Raw genomic sequence first — 13,412 nt, 5'->3', positions numbered from 1 at the left:
ATGAGATTCTTGACTTGATCCTTGATATCCGAGCATATTGCATTTCGCATGCATCATATCAGTTTGTATACTCGTACATTCTCGTATTGGGCGATTGTCGCTCATGTCCTTGTTTTCATCTTGGGCACCCCATTCCACGGGGCAGGTCTTAGGTTGGACGGTTCGGACGACCAGGGCAGTGGCTAGAGCAGTTGAGTTTTCGGTGGTGATCCAGTGGAGGTTTTATGTGGTTCATCGTTTTATTGTTTAGAATTATGTTTCGATATGGTTGTATTAATGTTTAAGACTGCTGTTGTTTGCTTTGTTTTAATTTTGGGTTGTAAGATGATTAAGTATTTGGTTTCCGCTGTTTAATTGTTGTTATTAAGTTTTAATGTTGCATGCTTAGTAGTCTGTTTAGTAGTGGCTCGGGTAAGGGCGCTACACTTAACACGGAACCTCAACCTGAAGCAACCAATGCAAGTGAGGCAGGGAAATAACAATAAATTAATGGGTAATGGAGATAAGAATTATTCATATTAATCTAACGAAACGAAAAGTACAAGTTGAAAGTTGAAACATATATATAAAACCTAATCTAACATAAATTCCCTATAACTAATAAAGCAAACAGAGAAAGAAAACAGCCTCCGTCCATTGAAATAATCAGTGTACCTCCATTTGATGAAGGTGGAGGATAATCTCTCAAAACATGTTCCATATGTTTTGAGCTCTCATGGCTAACTATTCGAGCCACCAGACCTTCCAATATTTCTCCCTGCACTTTTACATGGTTCTTTGATCCTGCAGATTATGAAAAGCAAAAGTTCAACTTCACGTTAAACCAAATAGCCAAACAATCCTTTTCAATAACAAACCAATTCATGTTGTTATCGAGTTTGAAAGTTAAATACGAAAACATAAGGCAAAGAAACAGCAGAGATACAAAGTACATGATACGAATCAAAACTTTCTACCAATGACACGTGTTTCTGGTCTCTAGCTTACAATTTTGCAAGGAGAATATATTAGACAAGTCTAGCAGAGCTTGACAGAAAATTTTTAACAAAATGTAGCAAAGCAAGTCGCGGATGTAGTCAATTTCATTAAGTGCTTCACAACATCACGGCTACAAAGAAAAACAGAGGATGATAGTTAACAGACATGATGGCAGTAATGTTCGATCGTTTATTTCCAGCATATGATGGTGAGAGCTGCCCACAATCTTACTCTTGACACAATATAAAAAGATGCAAGGAAAAATGTGGTACAAGGACTCGGGTGAAAATGTTTGTTATCACCAAGAAAGCCTCTCTAGCATTTCAGCATTTCTATAATCTTTATCTCCAGTGTTGTTTATTCTCTACACCATAAATCACTGATTTAACTACTAAAGAATTCTGTTGGGCAGCCCCAGCACCATTAATACAATTGGAGGATATTATCGAGAATTTAGAAGAGTAAGCGGCCTAGAATGACGTCAATAAGGTTAAACTTGGTAACAGCTTCGAAGTAACATCAAAAGGCATGAACACAACAATTAGACTATATATCAACGGCTAAAAAGTAGAAATGATATTGCAACATAAATGTAAATGGCCACATGAAATGTTCCAATTGAACTCTAAGCATACACCTTACCGGGTACAGATATATCTGCAATGTCATCAAGTGTCTTGCATACCGGTGTAGCTGTTCCTTCTTCGCAGAGAGCATCATAAGCAGTGAAAAATGACGTCACTGACCTCCTAAAGTGAGAAATAACATAAAATGAGTAGTGTAACTAAGTAAAGTTCTGAGTTATTGTTGCTAATCGTTAGTATATATTTCAAAGTATTGTCACGTAATTTCTAATCATCATACATAATCAGACAGTTTACAAGTACTTTTTGCCCAAGTTTTCATCACAAATTTCAAAATGAAATAACTGAAAATAATTCGAATTCAACTCCACGGGAGCACATTTACCATTGCAAGGACTTAGTTCACTGTCGAGGCAAACACACATATCCACCCAAGGTTTTTCCCAAGTTTTAGAGAAAAAAGTAATGGATGATTATGTTTGAAATGGTCTTGCATTTAATACTTATGCATTAAGTTCTCGTGATAAGCACAATTTCCCCAAAGAATTCGAGTGTACTTGAGATTATAATTATAAAACATAAAATACTTTGTAATAACCATTTAAGCAAAACACAAAAGCATTGCAACCAAAATTTCTGAACATAAGAGCACTAATTTAATAGGAAGACAATATATATGCAATGGCAGCCCATCGAGTGGTAAGTGGAAGCAAAAACTCGTTAGCCAATCTAGTAATGCAATCTAAACCGATAAATTTCCCATTCATCCAGATACAACAGCATTATTTGGTCTTATTTATCATGTTTTCGGAAAAGATTATGAAAAATGGTTTTGGCAGATACAAATGTGTGTTAGATTTTATTTTACATAAACCAGTCTGACATATATTCGAATGGTATAAGATTTTATTTCATAAATTTTATTAAATCGTGTTGAATTGATATGCGTGTGGATGATGAGTACAGTGAGATATTTAAAAAATTAAATTTAATTAATTAATTTAATTTAATTTAATATATATAATTTTTTATAATGATATTAAATCATAATACAGTGTTTTTTGGAGGTGGTGAAAAATTGTATAAGTGGAAAAATTTGGGTAATGTAGAAATTAATAGAAATATAGTTCACCAAAAAGGATTGAAAACGAGGAGATGACGTTTTATTATATTGAGGAATGAGAAATGAATTTGCGAAAAGAAAACCAATTTGCAAAGATCTTATTTCCATTTATGGTCCTATGTTCACGCAACATTGTTAAAGGACAAAAAATCAATACCTTGTAGAGAATAACCAAATATGATTTGTCGGAAGCCGCCATTTCCGACAAAAAGCAATAATGTCTGGAGTTTCATAGAATTTTGGTCTTCCAGAACCTAACTCTGTCACTGCAGTAACAACCACTGCCACAAGGAGAAAAATATCAAGAATTGGGAAGCACACAGACCTAAAAAATACCAAAAAAGATGAAAACACTTCTTAACCAATCCACAAAATGAAGAATTGAAAAGTGCAAAACAAAATGGTAATGGGAGTTAATTGATCATGAACCACATGATAACAAGTGAAAATAATTTGCAGAATATAAACCCTAGCACCAATACACACGAAAACTTATGATCCAGCACTAAAGTTGCATTCCTACCACCTCTTTAATCTTTATATTTCCTAACCAGAAACAAGGAAACATGATGTCATCATCACAAAATCCTCCAGGATCATAAAAAAATTTAAACTGATTACGGAAGTCTCATAGAACATATCCACTCAAATGAGATATAGCGACGCCCATTCTAAAATTAATCCATAATGAATTCTTCATAACACTGAAACATTCATTACTTCTGATAAAGGGAGGCACGAAGGAAATACAGCAGGCTGTTTATTTAGTTCCTGGGTGATAATCATGCCAAATATCATGGTTTGAAAAGACATCACCGAGGTGATTATTAAGTGTTGACAGAACCATAAAACAGCCACTGAAAAAGAAAAACCCAAAGCAGCAAGTCAAAAAATAGGAAAACGGACAAGGCTGATCAACTGATTCAACTCACCATAATCTTCACGAGGACGTTGGCCGTGGTCTTCTAATACAGCAGTAACCAGCTCCATTGATATGCACATGCGGTTACACTGAATTAAACAAACAGTAATCATCAGTTTGAGAATCACCGAAAAACTATGAAAGAATTAACTCAACGCATTCAGACATAAGCAGAAACTTTTGCACATGGAAACATAAAATAAACTGAAGCTAGAAAGCATGTGATCAGATTCTGATGCATGCATCAAAGCAATATCGAAATCAAACTAATAACAGGTCAGCATTGGCTTTTAGATGAACAAAAACAAAAGAGCTATGTAGCTCCAACTTTATGCATGATCTTTACTTGAAGGTTTAAATTTTTCATTACCACACACAAACCAGTAGTCCAAACTAAGGGCTAATGGTACAAACCAAATTCACAAAAATGGGATGCAGTACTACATCAACTGAACATAAACCTTAACAGCTTTTATTGCATAGCAGAGCTTCTTAAAGATTTTAGCAATTTCTATTAATTATGGAGCCCAATCAGGATTTACCTCCAGAAACTCATTGAACTCGGCTTGCTTCATGTTGGCTTGTGAACCCCATGCCTCACGAAACATGTGTCCAAGAACGAAGACACCAACAGCGGTGTAACTTTGGTATATGCATAATATTCAGCAATCATTGGTAAAAAAAATAAAATGAAGGAAAATGGTACAACTAAGAGAACCCCAAAATTCCATGGGATCAATATCACCAACTAGGACACTATTGCCTATCAATGTACTTATCTCCAGTTGCATTAGGCCAATCACCTATGTGAGAACAAGAATAAGGTCCTTCCACAAAACAGACAAAAACACATGCCTGAAACACTGTTAGTATCATTGAAAGAAATTAGGTATGGGAAAAGTCTAGACAGCAAGTTTTGCTTTAGTTATCTACTTAGGTGTATGTAGAAAGATGACGGGCCTGGTTTAGCTACACCAAAAGGGAAATAGATCTTATAATGGTAAATTTCTGCAACAGTGATATAACAGTAGTACTCCCAAAACAGTAACAATTTACACAAAGTGGTGCATTAAAAAAATATAACCACCTAAAGGGTTAGCAGAATTCTCACAATTCTATATGAAATAACGAAACATAACAAGCATTTTTATAACAAGTATCTAGCAATCCATTAGGTCAATCGATACAATAACAAAATCTATACTTACACATTGAAGAGATATAACATCATCACTTGAGAAGAATGGAAGATAGAATATCAAAAGGAAAAAATCCAACATGGGTCTCACATATTTCCATAGCTATTCTTTGAATATGCTCCTCCCTCATGTCCAGCATACATGAAAAGTGATCCTGAGTGCTTAAGTGAAACCTGTTAAATGTCAATTTTTTACAAGAATAAAGAGACGGAGAGAGAGTGAGCGACTTTTGAGGGTTTTGAGGAATAAGAGCGGGTGAGAGAGAGGATGGGAACTAAAATAGTTAACCAAAGTTGCGCATGTAAAACAGGTAAAAAAGAGTTTGGAAAGAAGGGTGATTAACCATACCTCCAAGGTAGCTAAGCCCTTCGAAACTATTTTGATCATCCTTGTCCTAATCTGTATAATGGCATAAAAACTTATAAATACAAAGAAATAAATTTTTCGCCTCAAATGCAAACTCGAGATTTCCTCCTTCAGTCCCTAAAAAATCAGGTCCACATTTAAGAATCCTTGAGTTCTACTTGAAATACTAAAATTTATTTATTTATTTAAATAAGTGAAATAGACCCTTTGGTTGAAAGTTCAAAACAGAGTGACTAATCCTTGGGTGAGGAGCAGGAACCAGAATGATGGGATAGGTGGTCTTACCCTTTTTTCCCTCCATTCTAGTATCTAGGAGGTGAGATCAGAGCGAGAGGCAGCCCTCGCCTGACATGGCTAATAACCAAGGGTACGCGAACATTGTTTATCAGAATAAAAAAACTTAAAAATGAAAAAACAATAAGAAATGATACATGAGATAGATTACCTCTTGATCAGAGTTCTCATTTTCAAATTTCGGATAAAATGCAGCTCTAATTTTGGCAACAGAGTACGTTGAGTCATCCGCTGTAAAGTTATCCAATAAACTACCTGTAGATTTAGATAAAGCTCATCAAATATTCGATAAATATTTGTTATCCATCTGTGTTGTAATAGCATACTTTAGAAGATAACTTATTGGTTATTTTTAGTAGGATAATATTTGATGAAGCTAATCTTGGGGATTAATTATAATTATTGTACTATATATACGTGTATTGTACTCAAACAATATATGTGAAATCAATTTAATTTCTCTGACATTACTTTTACTACCACTAAACAACTTACTCAAACCGGTATCAGGTTTCTCGGTAGATGTTCGAGTTTCGTCGGCCAAGACTGTCGTACTATCAACTGGACCTTTATTGACTTTTGTTGTTGTGGCTCCACTCACTGTTTCATATGCCTTAGGATTCAATTTACATTTTTCTTCATGAAGTGATACATGACTCTTCAACCCAATGTTCCCAAACTGTATTGAAGGTTCTGACACATCAGACTACTCACCTTTTTCAGCCACACACAATGAAGTGAGCCTGTTTGTGATGTTTTCAGTGGTAGCACTAGGAATACCATCCGACACTGAATATGAGGTAGATGGTCTATTTGAATTTGGCATTTCTAACCACCAATGTCCTTTTGAACCTTCACGTCGCTGCATTTTGTGATAAATAAAGTTACCACCAATCTCCATTTATGGTTAGAAAGGTATGTATTGAAAAAGGACTACAAATAACAAGAATCGGCCAGTCTCAAAAAGACGCTCTTGTTATCAAACATTTGCCCGTAGCAAAAACAAATCCAAACTTACTACATTCAATAAGGTGTGACCGTTACATTGTATTTCTTCTCCAACAACAGACAAAGTAAATGGCCTGATCACTGGACAAAATTCATAAATCACAAAACATGATAAATACAAGAGAACAATCATAAATCATAGCACAATATAGAACCCCATATCAAACTTGAAACCAGCACACCCATAGTTATTAGAGGCGCAAGGCGCAAAGGGCTCTTGGAGCCTGAGGTGCAAGGCATAAGCTTTATTGAGGCAAGACGCACTATTAATTTTAAAAAAAAACATATTTATATACTATATCATTATATGACAAAAATGTTATCATTGAAATAATTAAGCTTTTCAGAAGTCTAATTCGTCAATAAAAATTATTATTTGTTTGTTTGGTGATTTGGAGACCATTCGTTGTCATTGTTGCGCTTCTTCTTCTTCAGGATGCTAGCTGATGTTGGGGTCTTGATCTTTTTTATTTATTTTTTATTTTTTCAAAAGAGAATAAATGATAACAAGGCTTTGACCGTTGCTGCCCTGCTTCTAATTTTTTAGGGTTTATGCTTTGGTTTTTTTCTAAACTAGTTTTGGGCTTTTTTTCCTAAACCAGCTTTGGGCTCTAAGCTTCGCAGCCCATTTTTGTTAAAAAATAGAGAAACTGGACAGTGAAATACAGAAGCGCGCTTGTTGTCGCCTCAGGAAAGCCTTGCGCCTTGCAAGAGGCGTGCGCCTGGGCTCGCCTCTTGCAAGGTCGGCGCCTAGGTGGTTACCCAAGCACGCGCTTTTTACAACTATGAGCACACCAACATAATTTGGAAGATCAAAACAATTCCACCGCAGTTTACAATGACTAATGGCACCAAATAAATTAAAAATAATAAATAGACATAAATATAGCCTACAATAATTATTGAAGACGCGAGGTGCACAAAGTCACATTGGTATCATAGGATATTGGGACAACATGGCCTTATTAAAGTGAGGTGAACTACTAATTGGTCAATTATATAACTTTCTAACTAAAAGAAATTCAGCGTTCTATTAAATTTTCGAAGTCTCCAATGATGGTTTCTATGCTCACATTTCTAGGAATTTTTTCTCTCAATATACACCAAATCTAATGTAAGTAAAGTCCATGCAACGCAACGCATGCGCAGAGCAGGTAGGATAAATTAGATAAATATGAAGGGAAAAATGAGATCTAGATGACTAGAAAATGAGTCTAAATGTGAAAGGAAGAGAGGTTTGACCACCAAACCGACTGTATGCATTTATTTTTGCAGTGGCCAAAAAATTTATACACTAAAAACAAATTTCTATATAGTAATAATGTTATTAAATCTGCCCCAACATTCCCACAGCGCAGATTATATTCGAGCACACATTCTGAGATACATAAATATTTTCAAAGAACGGATGCAACAAAAATTGATAAACAAGAATGAACACGGATACACATGCACATAGAGAGAAGTGAAATACCTGATGACTCTTCATGGTCAATGGGAAAAGTGACGAGGAAACCAACACGGTTGAAAAAGTGTGAAAAGATGGAAATATGCCTGAGATGTAAAAGGGGAAGAAGCTTAGTTGGAAAGAAAGTTAAATGAAAATTCTTTTTTTTGTCTCTGTTTTCTAGATTTTACAATTTTCTTTTTAAGGAGACAAATAACGACCCTTGTCCACTTCAGCATTAGAGTGTGCAAATTTTGAGTAGATGAATATCAATTTGATACAGATGAATATCAGTTTGATACACAATCTCCAAGAAAAATGTGAAATATCAATACGGCAGGTTAATATGTAAGAGAGGAAAACGGTATGACTAAGCCGTAGTTGTATTTTGACATAACTGATTTGAAAATGCAAACTGACAAGTTGATCCAAGACAGGAAAATCATGTTTTCCATAAATTAAGCTCAATCGGGCTAATTCAATGGGGAAAGGTCCACGAAACCACTCAAAAATCGAAACAAATAAAGCACATGTTTTGCAATCAGACAGTCAAGAGTAACTTGAAACTGCAATGAATCAACGACATACCACAAGATGCTGAAACCATACTAGGTAGAAACACCTAATTCAATTCCCTAGAGCCACACAACACCTAGAAACAGTATAATTAGCAACTATAGATATAGTCTAGTTGGGACTCGATCTGAAGTCAATTTCCAGTCCAGGGAAACACGCTAGTAGAGGCAACTGATGAGATAAATTATGGTAGAGACACTTGCAAAAGCAGATTAGGTGCATCCCGAAAGTGGGCTTGCTCAGAAAACTAAGCAATGTACAATGATTCAAACAAGACAGGACGATGTAAAGAACTCATGCTTGACAATTCTCTAACTTGAATCACACAAAAAAAAAAGAATAAAAAATCAGTTTAGTATCTGATATGACATCAGATGACAACCGAAGATTTTGCTCATTGAATAACTAACTTCCATGATTACAACAATTTTTCTTGCAACTAGCAATCAGCCGGTGCTTGTTTTCAAGATGTTACGCGTGAAATACTTGGCACCATTAAAGGTCATCGCTGAAATGGTTCAGTCAAAAAGCATGTGCAACAACACAACACAACACAACACCACACCGGTTCAACTGTAGACGGTAATCATTATTTATTTAACATTTTCAGCGTAACAATTAACAATAATATATATCACAACCATTGTCACGAAACAGAATAATAGACGATAAAAAACAAACAAGTTAGAAGAAAAAGAAAAATAGGATACAATTCCATTCAGTGAGAATCAAACAAAATCCTGAATCAATCTAATCGACATTTTCGCTACTGGTCACCAGGTCCATCCTATCAACCCTTCGGCCACAGCCAACCCCATCAAAAAAAAAAAATCAATTACCCTTCCAGCCCATGTATCTCTCCAATGGATCAAAATTTTTTGAAAATTACCAAAAAACATAGAAAATCCGAAGTCTTCGGGTTGTGAACGCGATTTACCTATAACCTTACTTAACACTCGTATGTTGGTTCGAAGATGAAGAAGACGCAGGGTCGCAGACGATGTCAAGAAGAATTTGTAGGGCTAGACCGCAGACGATGTCAAGGAGAAGAGAAATCAGAGTTATCGATAGAAGCAGATCGGGGACGATCTCAAGAAGTTGGGTGCTTGTTTGTTTTAGGGCCTGATGTTTAAAGATAAATCTGTATTGAAATGCAAAGAAAGTCAAGCCCAGCCCAATAAGAATATTATATAAGCCCTCAATTTCATATATATAGATTTTATTTTCTTTTTCGTGTTTCCATATTTAGTAATTAGTAATAGTAATATTTTACATATTCTTTTACCGGTCTATCTTTTATTAATTTACCTTTTTAATTACCATAATTACTAAAATATTCATTGTGATAAAATGAGAAATTTATTTTTTTCTTATAACTTTGTTGGTCTATATGAAACACATGCAAACCTAAATATATGGGATGAGAGATAATAATTTATATATCTTTACTTATTTACAATTTTATTAATGTAATGCCTGAGATATTACAACTATAAAATAATATTGATAGTATTTTTGTAAATAAGTTGAAAAATATTCAATTTATTTTAATTGTATTTTCGTAAATAAGTTGAAAAATAATGAATTAATTTTAAGGGTAAAATGGTAATTAGTGACATATATTGCTCATATGAAGTCCAAATGATTTGAGATTTGGATATAACATAGAAAACTCAAAGATATAGAAGTTTTATGTTTTGAGTTTTGAAAAATTTGATCGTTTGACTGATCCAAAAGGATATACCGGTGCTAAGATGTTAAATATTATATATTATATTATATTATTTTATTAATATAATAAAATATAATATAATATTTAAAAAAAAAAAGTAAATAAATGTGAAAAAGTTTGTACGGTGAATCTCAAGTTTTAGCAGTGAGGTGAGGGGAGATAAAAAAAAAAAAAAGAATAGAGTTTCAATTTTCTTTTCGATCGTGCGACTTATCGGTTTATCCAACCGACGAACCGACTCCAGTTCTGGAATCGTTGACACGAGGTCTTCGATTTGAGGTATAAATTTTATATTTTTGGTGATGTTTGAAATTCGTCGATTTTTTGAATAAATCCGATAAATTGTTAAATCATACAGAAGTTGAAGATTGTTGAATAGTGTATGATTTTAACGAAGTAGATAAGATTATAGTGGTGTTATTTTGAATTATTCTCCCTTTATTATAATTAGAGATTTTTAATCGTTGGACTGAGATTAGAGAGTTGTTTGTCAGTTGTTATTAAGTCTGATTATATATTTGGAGTCTACGAAGTATAGGCTATATGTTGATATAAAGTTTTCCTAATTTGACGGATGTTGTAAAATAGCCTATTATTTGAAGTTAATTAATTATGGTGTATTTGATGGTAGTATTGTGAATTAAATACACCAGAATATTAAATTGTTAAACGATAAGAATTTATAATCGAGTTTTATATTTTGTTGAATTAATTGTTGTTGGGCTATTTGATGTTATATATATTGAGGCTATTATGATTGTGTTGATACTGTGACGATGATCTGATAATTGTTGTTGAATTATTTAGATACATCACAAGCCTCAGGATCAAAGAAGTAGCCAGATTTTATATATACTCGATTATCAGGTACGTGTTGACGTACGAGCATATATTGTTATTGTTTAGTATTGATGAATACTATTGCGTTGAACGATGATAAATCACTGGTATTGAGTGATTTGATATTATATATGTTGTTGTTTATTATTGTTGATATTGTTGGCTGTCGTTTGTTGAGAGACGTCACGTTGATGTTGTTCGTTCGACGATATTGCTGTCGCCGGTGTTGGGGTGCGACGTATCGTCGATGTTATTCGTTCAACGATATTGCTGTCGCCGGAGTAGGGGTGCGACGTATCGTTGATGTTATTCGTTCGACGATATTGCTGTCGCCGGTGTTGGGGTGCGACGTATCGTCGATGTTGTTGTTGCAGTAGTATGGGAGTGATGACGTTGATATCGTTGGTGGTTGGATTGTCCAGAGACAGCAAATGGAGTATTTCTGTTATCATTCCAGTTATATTTTATATTGTTTATAATATAACTGTTATGTATTACGATGATGATTGTTGTGTATGCTCACCATTTGGGGGCTGTTTCTGTTGGACAGGTTACAGGACTCTGCTGTGAGACAGGATAGTGGTGAAGGGCTAGGTGTGTCTAGTCAAACAGTCCTGTAGTTGATAGTAGATAGAAACATTATAGTTATTGTCTTACTTGAGTTGTATGTGTGTATGTATTATACTGTTTCTGCTGCATTGACGTAGATAGTGTGGTGATTGCACTATTTTGTCGTATATGCATTATATTATTACGTCGTTGAAAAGAAAAATTTTATGCATATGACGTCACATGTTGTATGATTACGTGGCGAGGTTTGGGGCGCCACAATTAATTTTGAGACAATTAGAGTAACTAATTTTGGTGTCATGGTCTGTTTTAATAATTATATATATTAATAAAATGTTAAAATTTTAATGCAAGTTATGTGTAGTTCAGCGGATAGAGTCATTGGTTCTTGGGGTTTAGGTTAAAGGTTAAATTCTTACTGAGGTCATTTTTTTATTCTTTTATTTTTCAATTTATTTTTTAATTTATATATCAAAATTACAGTGTAGTCTGTCACTATTTCTTATAATTATATTTTGATCCTCATTTAAATATAAATCAAATGAATTATAAAAAATATTACACACGTCGATATAGTTTGCGTCGATGCACTAGTATATATAATTGGTTTAATTGATATTTACTTCCAAAACAGAAATCGAGCCGGCTAAATCGAATTTAACTATATTTTTGGGAAAGAAATGATCGACCCATTAAACCAAATTTTCAGTTTTCGGTTCGATCGATTTTTTCGATTAAACATATATTTTGCAACCCCTACCTGTACATTTTTGAAAACTTTTAATTATCCCAAAAAACCTATACGAACTATTCACCTGTTCTTTGACAGGAAAAACTATTCATGACAATACAATTCAAATATTTCAAACTACACAATAACTCAACATCATTTTCTCAATAAAAGCAAATATTTCTTCCAATTACCAAAAATCAATTTTTATGATATATTTTACGACTATTAATCGTAAATACAATAACCTGTCCATTCGATATAAATACAACATAAAAGCATAAAAAAAAAAAGTAAAATTCAGTAGCAATAACCACACATTCACATTAATCAACAAGAAAATCCCCCAAATTATTTCACCTTATACATCAACAATTCACCACCATCACAAGAGGAGAGCTGCGGATATCTTCCACTACTAATTTCAAAATACCAAAACCAAGAAAGTGAAAGTACCCTTTCGACATTTCCAAATACCAACCACACCTAAAAACTACATATTATTATTAATAAATCAACACAATTATTATTAAGAACCACAACATAAAAAAATCACCCTCCCCAAGCCCAAGCTATTTTCTTTCCCTATACATATTTTCTTGAATTATTCTTCCTTAACAATGGCATAGAATCACTGGTTCCACTCTTGAGGAAGGCGATTTTCTCGACCCATCGCCCATTTTTCTGATAGCAAGCTTTTCCGGTATTGTAACATGATCGAATTCCTACGAGCCATAAGTAGATCTGCACAGAAAGATTCTCCAATATAAGCAACTAGACATTATATGCCACGAAATAAGGTCGGGATGGATTTTTAGCATATAATGACAATATACTACCGTAATCTGACACGAATCCTCCGTTGAATCGAGTCTCAGGCTGAGGCCGGGGCAGAGATTGAACCAAAGCAGCTTTCATGTTTTCAAAGTTCTTGAAAAGGGGATCAACATTACTTTCTTGAAGCAAAGATGTAGGGTGCACTGTTATACCGATAGTTGAGAATGTCATTCAAAATACAACTTATCAAAAAATCCAAAAACTAA

At 34.1% G+C, this 13,412-nt stretch overlaps 1 pseudogene; it reads right to left on the bottom strand.

Annotated features, from left to right (window-relative positions):
* Positions 1-13,412, bottom strand: part of LOC140983614 (tRNA ligase 1-like) — a 42,407-nt pseudogene that overhangs the window by 27,069 nt on the left and 1,926 nt on the right.

The sequence above is a fragment of the Primulina huaijiensis genome, chromosome 8, assembly GCF_012295235.1.
Source record: "Primulina huaijiensis isolate GDHJ02 chromosome 8, ASM1229523v2, whole genome shotgun sequence".
NCBI lineage: Eukaryota > Viridiplantae > Streptophyta > Magnoliopsida > Lamiales > Gesneriaceae > Primulina > Primulina huaijiensis.
Note: the sequence above shows the minus strand (reverse complement) of the source record. Positions and strands in the feature narration are given on the sequence as shown.